The sequence below is a fragment of the Petaurus breviceps genome, unplaced genomic scaffold, assembly GCF_028583685.1.
Source record: "Petaurus breviceps papuanus isolate PSGF00001 unplaced genomic scaffold, PetGlider_PUasm1.0 218, whole genome shotgun sequence".
Classification (NCBI taxonomy): Eukaryota; Metazoa; Chordata; class Mammalia; order Diprotodontia; family Petauridae; genus Petaurus; species Petaurus breviceps.
In genome coordinates this window covers 2,126,440-2,135,094 of record NW_027185872.1, presented here as the reverse complement: position 1 = coordinate 2,135,094, position 8,655 = coordinate 2,126,440, and the positions used below count along the sequence as shown (strand labels likewise).

At 46.0% G+C, this 8,655-nt stretch overlaps 1 long non-coding RNA gene across 1 annotated transcript in view; it reads right to left on the bottom strand.

The window, feature by feature from the left end:
* Window positions 1-1,477: 1,477 nt before the first annotated feature.
* Window positions 1,478-8,655, bottom strand: part of LOC138165960 (uncharacterized) — a 7,705-nt gene continuing 527 nt past the window's right edge. Inside the window, exons 2-3 of the long non-coding RNA XR_011169506.1 lie at window positions 8,414-8,507; window positions 1,478-3,957 (exon numbers count right to left, since the gene is read on the bottom strand). This is a non-coding gene — a long non-coding RNA (uncharacterized lncRNA). The remainder of the gene's footprint in view (window positions 3,958-8,413; window positions 8,508-8,655) is intronic.

Here is an 8,655-nt window from a genome sequence, read left to right as displayed (position 1 = left end):
GAAGGAAGGAAGGAAGGAAGGAAGGAAGGGTTTAACCTATTTCAATCAAACTCGACAAGTTTTGGATTAGCATTTCTTGGGTGCCCAGAGCTGAAGAGAGAAGGGCAAGAATACAGTATCCCTGATTCCAAGGAGAGTCTTTATTGGGGGGGGTGGGGTGATGGAGAGTTGAAAAATAATACATACACAAATAAGTCTTTCAAAGTGTATGCAACAGACACATAGAGTAATTCCAGGGATAGGGCAAGAACTCACAACTGGGGACATATGAAAGGTCCTATACATGGGGAGGCGGGTCTTGAGCTGAGCTTTAGAGAGAATTAAGGACCCCAAGAAGAAGACGTCATGAACAGCACCTTCCAAGTCTGAGGAAAAGCTTGTGTCAAAGGCACAGAGGTGGGAAACACGAAGTGTGGAGGGCTAAGGGAGAAGGTGACCCATTAGCCTCCTCAGGGGTATTTCTATGTTAGCTAACAATAAAGCTGCAATATTAATTTTAGGCACCGCCATGTAGGTGGGAGCCATTTTGTTTTCTAAGAAGGCCTAGAAATGTAAGAGCACTGCTCTTTTGTCAGGACCTCCTGGTTCTGGGGCTCAAAGCCAGGAGGGCCCCAGCGGCAAAAGGCCAGCCTCCCTTGCCCCTTTTCCTCACCATGCAGCTTTGGAGGCTGAAGGCAGGTGAAAATGGACATTTGGGCCACCAGATGGCGCTTCCCTCCCACTGTAATTGGGTTGGAGAGAAATAACATTAAAAAAAAAGCTTTTTATTCCTGCCCCAAAAAAGTAGTTGGAACTTGATAGAGACCTGGCAACGCAGTCATTGTGCAGAGTCAGTCTGAAGCAGATACTGCGAAGGGGGAAGGCAGCCTTTGTGCATATGCTCCAGAGGACAGCAGTGTTTGGTTCAATAAAGGCCCTCATAAAAGAAGGAGCTGATGGGGGGCTGAGGGGCCAACCCTCGCTGCATTGATAATGGGCTTCCTTCCTCAGCTGGGTGACTTTGGGCACGTCATCTAAATCCCTGGGCCTCAGTTTCCACATCTGTAAGAAGGACCTGGACTCAGCGGGCTCTGGGTCCTCCCAGTTCTAGCCCTAAGACCCTATGACTGTTCCTTTTTTATCCTGATTCAGGAGATCATCCCTCCATCCATCACTTTGATCTGATAGGATCGATAGGCACTTAATAAATGTTTGTTGACTGACTCCATTCCCAAGTACTTAAGAGAGCTGAACATCAGCTTCGTGAGTGTGTGATAGGGCAGGGCCAGCCCCCACTGGTCTGCCTGAGAATCTGGTTGCTCTAGCACCCTGCCCTGCACAGTGTGGTCAGGCACCCCAACAGCTAGGGGACTCTCAGGCTTCTGGGCCGGCCCCCTTGAGGGCAGAGACCATCTGTGTTGTCTTTCTGTCTCCAGGGCCTAGCACAGAATAGGCCCTTGGTTAATAGGGATTGGACTGAATTAAATGGAGTCATGGGATCCAAGAATGAAGGGAGAACAGGAAGGTGGGTAGTGAACAGAGATCAGAATTCAGATCAGAGTTCAAATCTAAGTTACTTGCTAGGTGAGGTTGGGCAAGTTACTTAACCTCCCTCAGACAGAGTCTGCTCAGCCGTGACATGGAGACAGTAACAGCAGTTTCCTCGTAGGGTTGCTGTGAGACAGCCAGTAGATTGGTGGATATGTGTGTCTGTGTTTCTATTCACACACGCACACACCACGCACACACACATACAGCGCTTTCCTTTGCCAGTTGTAAAGCTTTACACGAATACTGAACAATACCACTTTGTCCTCTGCCCTGGTGGGGCCAAAGCTGAAGAGCTGTGTTTGCTTCTTGTCAGCGCAGTTGGGGAGGAGGCCTTTCCTATCCAGTCAGTTACCACCTCCTGTCCCACAGTTACCTGTACAAATCTCCCTTTGCTCCTTTCCACGTTCACCACCGATAGCCTAGAAGGCAGAGGCAGAATGGCAGCAGGCAGAGATGGTGCTTGGCCTCCCGCCTGCGGCTCCTGCATTCAGAGCCTTTCATGAATCAGTAACTTCATGAGCCAAGATAAATCACAAACCCTCTTGAGTCTTAGTTTCTTTATCAGCAAAATGAGGATGATAATAAGGGAAATGTATATCAAACTGGAAATGCTGTAAAGTGCTTCGCCTACATTATGTCAGTGGAGACTTATAATCATCCTTTGGTGATAGGTGCTACAGTCTTCTTGTCCCCATTTTACAGATGAGGAAGCTGAGGTTCTGAGAGGTTATATATGAGATGCTCTGGGTTTCATGTACCTGAGCCAGGATTTGACGTCAAGTCTCCCTGAATCTGAGTCTGGTGCTGCAATATCTACCCCATGGGGCTGTTGTAAGTATTCCATGGGATCGATCACAATGCTCGGGAAAAGAGCTATACAAATCTCAGCTTGCATCACTACTAGCACAAGCTCGACAACACCCAGAGAAAGACAGGCAACCGGTGTGTGGAAACATTTCAAGATCATACCATGTGAAGGCCAACTGAAGACAGGCGGCCAAGAGACGACGAGTCAGGGAAGATATGAGAGCTGATTTCAGGAAGTCACTCTGGAAGACGGGTGGATCTTCTTCTTGTCCTGAGGGCAGAACTGGGAACCAGGGGTGGAAGTCACAGATCAGATTTGAAATCCATCTCAAAACAGAATCAGCGTGCTCCTCCCCGGAGGTCTTCACCCCAAGCCTGGTGGCCCCTTGCTATCACTGCCTTTTAGAGGCAATCTGTGAATTCTTTCCATCAGCACCTAGTTTTCTCTGCTCAGAAGTTATGGGCAGTTTTCTGGAATTATTCTTTGCATTATGGGGTTTCAGTTTCTAAATATGCCAGGTTCCTTTAGGAGACCTGCAGTCCTGTAGCTGCCTCTGTGCATCCTATCTTCAAGCTTTCCTCGTAGAGAAGGCACGCTTTCTTTCAATGTTATCGTTGCTGCTTCCCTTTTTCTAGGTTGTCCTTCACTTCCGTGCATTTGTGTACTCTATCAATCCCTTGTCCTTTCTTTTGTTTCTTTGCTGAGACTTGTCACGAGAGATTCAAGCTTTTCTACTCTGCCAATTGTTTCTGCTGTACAGGCCATAAAGTCTGCTCTCGCAATTCTCTGCTTGCATGGGCTCCTCGGCATCCACAAGGGCCCGTCTCATTGCTAGCCTTGGTTTTTCAGTGTTTATTCATGGATGCCTGAATTACTAGTTCTGTTTCCTGCTGCTGTTAATATTTTCCCTGTTGGCTAATCTGCTTAAGCTCAAGGTCTTTGAGATTTCTTCTTCCTGAGATCTTTGGTAATTTCCGTATTTTAAAATTTTTCCCTTATTCCTCACTCTCTGACTCCCATCACTCTGATGATGATTTCCCCTGGGTCTAGATCCTCAGAGCGTCTCAGCCCCGTCCCATGGGGGCAGCTCAAAGAACTGGCCCCAACTGGATGCTGGGCTCTTCCCCTCAGGTTTAGTGGAAGCCACACAGCCCCCAGCCCCCACACCCACATCCCTCTTTCCCTCAGTTATCTGGTCCAGTAGCTCAGCCACCTCCCAGGATGATTTCACACCTGAAAACTTCTACCATTTGGATTCGGGATTTCTGCAGCACAGGGGGCTGCAGAGCTGAGTTCTGTTGCAAGCTGGTAGGAGCTCCTGGAGCTGCCCAGAGCACAGCCAAGTGTGGGACAGGGAGTGTCCTTGGAGTCTGCATTAGGGGGTCAAGATCATTGCCCTTCTGGACTGTTAGTTCATTGGATTTTCACCTTGTGTCAGTTCTTGGTATCCAGCTGTAGCTGAAATTGCTTTCTCTGCAGCTCACAATTTCTATTTTCAGGAGGTCTGAGAGCTCTTGAGAATCAGAAAAAATGTCTAATCGTCCATCTCGTTGGTCTCCTGATTCCCAGACTTCCTTTGTGTATGTAGGAGGCTCAGGGTGGACTCTGGCATCTGGGTTCTGTGGAGGGTTTGACAGAAAGTATTTACAAAGATTAAACTATATCCCTCATCATGCAGCGGAGATTGGACAAAAGCTAGAAAATGGAAATAATTGGGCACGAGGGACTTAGACTCCTGTGCACGCTCTCTGTGGGGTCCTCTTCCCCAGGGTAACGGGTAGACATGAAACCCCAGCGCACTTGCCTGGGGTGCCTGACATAGCTGTCTTCCCAAACAAGAGCTCTGCCTATGCCTGAATGAGATCCAGTGGGAACTCCAGATCTTCTTTTCGGGACACTCGGTCCCAGCTGGAGTAAGGCTGTCACAAGAGTGTTGGGCCTCAGCTGCTGATGAGGGTCCCAGGAGGCCTAGGCCTGGCCTCCTTCTGGGGCATTGTGGTTCCTTTCCACCAGTTGCTCCTTTATAAACCCTTCCTATGTGTGAGCCCAGCATCTCATCAGCACCATACAATCGCTCCCCAACGACTCTCTCTGAGCTACCCCAAGTGGGGTGAAAATCATCCCAGAGACAGGCCAAGTCTAAGAAACCAACACAGAGCGACTCGACTCACCTGACATTTCTCAGCCTTGGGGGAAGAGGAAGAATAAGGCAGAGACAATGACAGGGGCCTTGAGCTCTCAAGGTCAAAGCAACAACTTCCTTATTTATTTTAAATAAGGATGGAAACCTGAGGCCAAGCTGATCTCAGGAGAAGAGAATGCCACAGATTCTAGACTTTTTCCCCATATTTCCCAAGGGCCACCCAGAGATGGACAGCTGCTAGTTAGGAGAGAGATGGTCACATGAGAGTGTATTCAAATGTGTGTGTGTGTTAGTGTATGTATGCATATGTGTATATATATATGTATATGTATATATCATACACATGCCCTTGGGCATTTTGCAGCAGCAAAGCACTCTACTTTGCATAGAGACCAATGCAAAAATACACATATTTTCACTCCACAGAAGAAGCTGGTGGAAATACAATGCAATAGAGACTTAACAATAAGCTCCCCATTGAGAGGCACCAACCGCCCAAGCCCAATAGCACTCATAGATCAATAAATGAAATAAATGCCTTTGTGAGCACTGGGATACAGTGGAACCAGAACTTGGGCGAGTTGACCCCAACCTCAAAGGTTCTAACTCTTCACCTGAACCTCTCCAGACCCTTCTTTCCATTGAAACCTGGGGCCAAGTGCCGCCTTCTACAGGAGGGCTTCTCTGATTGCCCCCAGTTCTGATATTACTTGGGGTTTACTTTGGAAACATTCCGTCTTGGCTTTTCTGTGTTTGTGGCTTCGTACGGATAGAGTGAAGGCCCCTTGGGAGCAGGCACATGTCCTGTCACAATCTAAGTCTTTGATAAATGCTTCTTGAACTGGAATCCAAAGAGCTGGGTTCAAGTCTCAGCTCCCATGCTTACTACCCACAAAAGGCCTGCTGTCTCTCCATCTCAGGCTTCTTGGCTATCACAGCGAAGGGCCAGCAGAGGCAACCTCATGGGGTTATTAATATTAACAGTATTAAGATGCTGTACAAAGGTGAACTTAGGTCATCTTGTCCTCATAGGGTTTGATAGAACTCAGAAACCGGATGTGGACAGCATGTCTCTTTTGTCTTTGTAATCTCCTGCAAACGATGATGTAGGTGAAGAGAATGAGGTGGTGGTTGTTATCACATGGCCCTCTGTGGCTGGGGTGCACCTCCTTCCCTCTGCGATCTCTTGGAATCACTGTTTCCTTCATGGCTTGGCTCAGCAGCCACCCTCTGCATGAAGCCTTCCCGGGTGTTCAGTGGCTGCTGCTCTCCCTCCCCAAATACCTTTTTGTGTACATACTGTATATAACATCTCCATATGGGATGCTTCCCCAGATAGAATGGAGGCTCCTTGATGGCAGGGTCTTCCCACCTTTGCCCCTAATAGTGCCTGGCACATGACAGGTTTTTAATAAGTGGTGAGTTATTAATTGGTTATTATTATCGCATAAAGAAATGAGTTTATTAAATAGGGGTAAAATATTTGTTCTTCCTAATCCACAGTAATCCTCTGAAAAAAATATTATACACCTTTAAATGCTACTAAAATGTGACTTGGGATTCCTAGGGGTTTCTTTCTCATTTCAAACCTTACATGTCATTTCTCAGTAACCTCTGTGCTACCATGGAAGGACTAAGTGACTCAATGGATAAAGAACTGGGTCTGGAGTCGGGAAGACCTGAGTTCAAATCCAGCCTCAGGCACGCGATAGCTGTGTGACCCTGGGCAAGTCACTTAACTTCTGCCTTGGTTTCCTCATCTGGAGAATGATGGTAATAATAGCACCTGCTTCCCAGCATTGTTTGAAGGATCAGATGAAATGTTTGTGAAGCATTTAGCACAGTGCCTGGCACATACTAAGAGTTCTATAAATGGAAGTTATTGTCAAATGTAATATAACTCCTTTAACCCCTTGAGATGACGTGCAATGTGTCCAGCCTGGAAGGAGGGAGACTGGGGGCCCGGTTCCTTTCTCCCCCTCAGGGCAATAGATTCTCTCCACATTTCCAGATGCACAGGGAATCCCATGCATGGGATCCTCAGGGGGTCCCTCATAGTTCCGAGCTTGTTCCTGGGTTCTGGCTTCCTTCCAGATCTCAGTGAACATCAACTGTCCAAGAAACAAACAAGAGGAAATGACTCTGAATAGCATTTTTCTGCTGTGCAGTCACCTAGGGAGATCCCATTCAGCAAGGCAGGCATGTGAATTCCTGAGCTGGACAGCTCAATGAGACATTTCTAAAACTCAGGTGGGACTCAAAGGAATGACTTCCTGGCTGTAGAGAGCCACAGAATAACAGCATCTTTTTAAAAACACACATAACGCAGCACGGAAAAAATTCCATCGAACAACTGAAGATGTTTGAGGAACACAGTCATTTAGGCATCTATTTCCTGCCTCTGCTAATCCATAAAAAAGAAAGGAATCATGCTTTAAACAAGGAGGGAAAGGCAAATCAATTAACAAGGTAATTTCACTAGTGCCTTTTGTACAGAGGTACAAGGAAGCATAATTGATCAATCTGCCAAGGCTCATAGCCAAGGGCTGAGCTCAATCCCTCTGGCTTAGGCTTCACCAAACCTCATCCAAATAACCCAATTATTGCTGCCTCAAGGCAGTGCAGGAAGGCCTCCAGAATCAGCCTTCTCAAAACATCTCCATGCTTGTCTCTGCACAAGGAACTCTTCTTGTTGAAGCTTTTGTGCCCCTGGGCTCAGCTGGAGTTTTGTAGAAAGAGAAAAAAGAAAATAAAAGGAAAAAAGGATTCAGATTAAATTTTGGCTACCTATGTAAAACATGACCTTTTCTTCCCCGCAGTGATAGCTTTTCTCTCTGAAATATGAAGTGGAATAAGTATGAAAGTAAAAGGTCAAAAATGGAGGCCACCCAAGAGAATCATTAACCACTAGGCTACTTACATAGAGATAATATAATATATAGAGATGTATAAGTTTAGAGCAGTGGGTCAAGGATTTTCCCATCATTTTTTCCCTTTTCCATAAAGCATTTTTTTTTCTCTCTCTCCCTCTTAACTACCCCCTTTAGAAAAAACCCTTATAATAAATATACGTGATCAAGATAAAACAAACTTCCACAGTGGCCACATCCAAAAATATTTCTCTCTGTATCTTGTATTCATCGCCTTTCTGAAACAAGGTGGGGAACATGCATCATCTTCATCTACTGGAATGGTAGTTGGTCATTGATTGCAGTGATCAGAGTTCTTAAGTCTTCCCAAATTGTTGGTTATTTCAGTTTTGTTGTTACTGCTGGTGGGGACCACCTCACTCTGTATCAGTTCCTAGAGATCTTCCCAGTTTTCTCTGAAATTGTTCACTTTACCATTTCTTATAACACCATATTAGGTCATTACATTCATGTGCCATTATTTATTCAGCCTTTTCCCCAAGTTATGGGCACCCCCTTTAGCTGCTATATCCATAGTGATCTTTTGTTCTTGGTTTGAACTCTTTATGATATATACATAGTGGTAGCATCACTAGGCCAAAGAGTATGCACACTTTGGTACATTTCTGGGCACACGTAATTCCAAATTCTTTTCCAGAGAAGTGGGACCAGCTCAGAGTTCCACTGACAGTTCCTTAGCATGTCCATTTTCTCATGGCTGTGGGGGCTTTGCTAACTGATTTTCTAGCCCTAGACCCAGTGCTTACTCTTTCACCATGAAAAAAAAAAAGAATGCTTTCCCTTATGAAATCATACTTTCTTTATGACAACAGTCCTAAGCCCTCTGAATGCACCAGAGGCTCATAGACCTAAAACTGAAGGGGGCATGAGAGGGCATCAAGACCAACCTTCTGATAAGTGAAGAAACAGAGGCATGGAGAACTTAGGTGACCTGCCTAGGATCACATAGTCAGTCATCAAACATGTGTTAAGTGCTTGCCATGTGAAAGGCACCGTACTAACCTTTGGGGATGTCAAGCAGGAACTAAGCCAGGTCTTCAAGACTCCAAGAACAGGCTTTGCCAACTACATTCATCAGTCTCATTCAAAGAAGGTCCTAGGAATCAAAATTAAACATTGTAGGAAAATTAGATTATAAAATGTGGCCATTTTACTCCCCTCCCTTTCTTTGTCTCTCTCCCTCTCTCTCTTCCTCTACATCTCTCTCTCTCTCTCTCTCTCTCTCTCTCTTTCTCTCTCTCTCT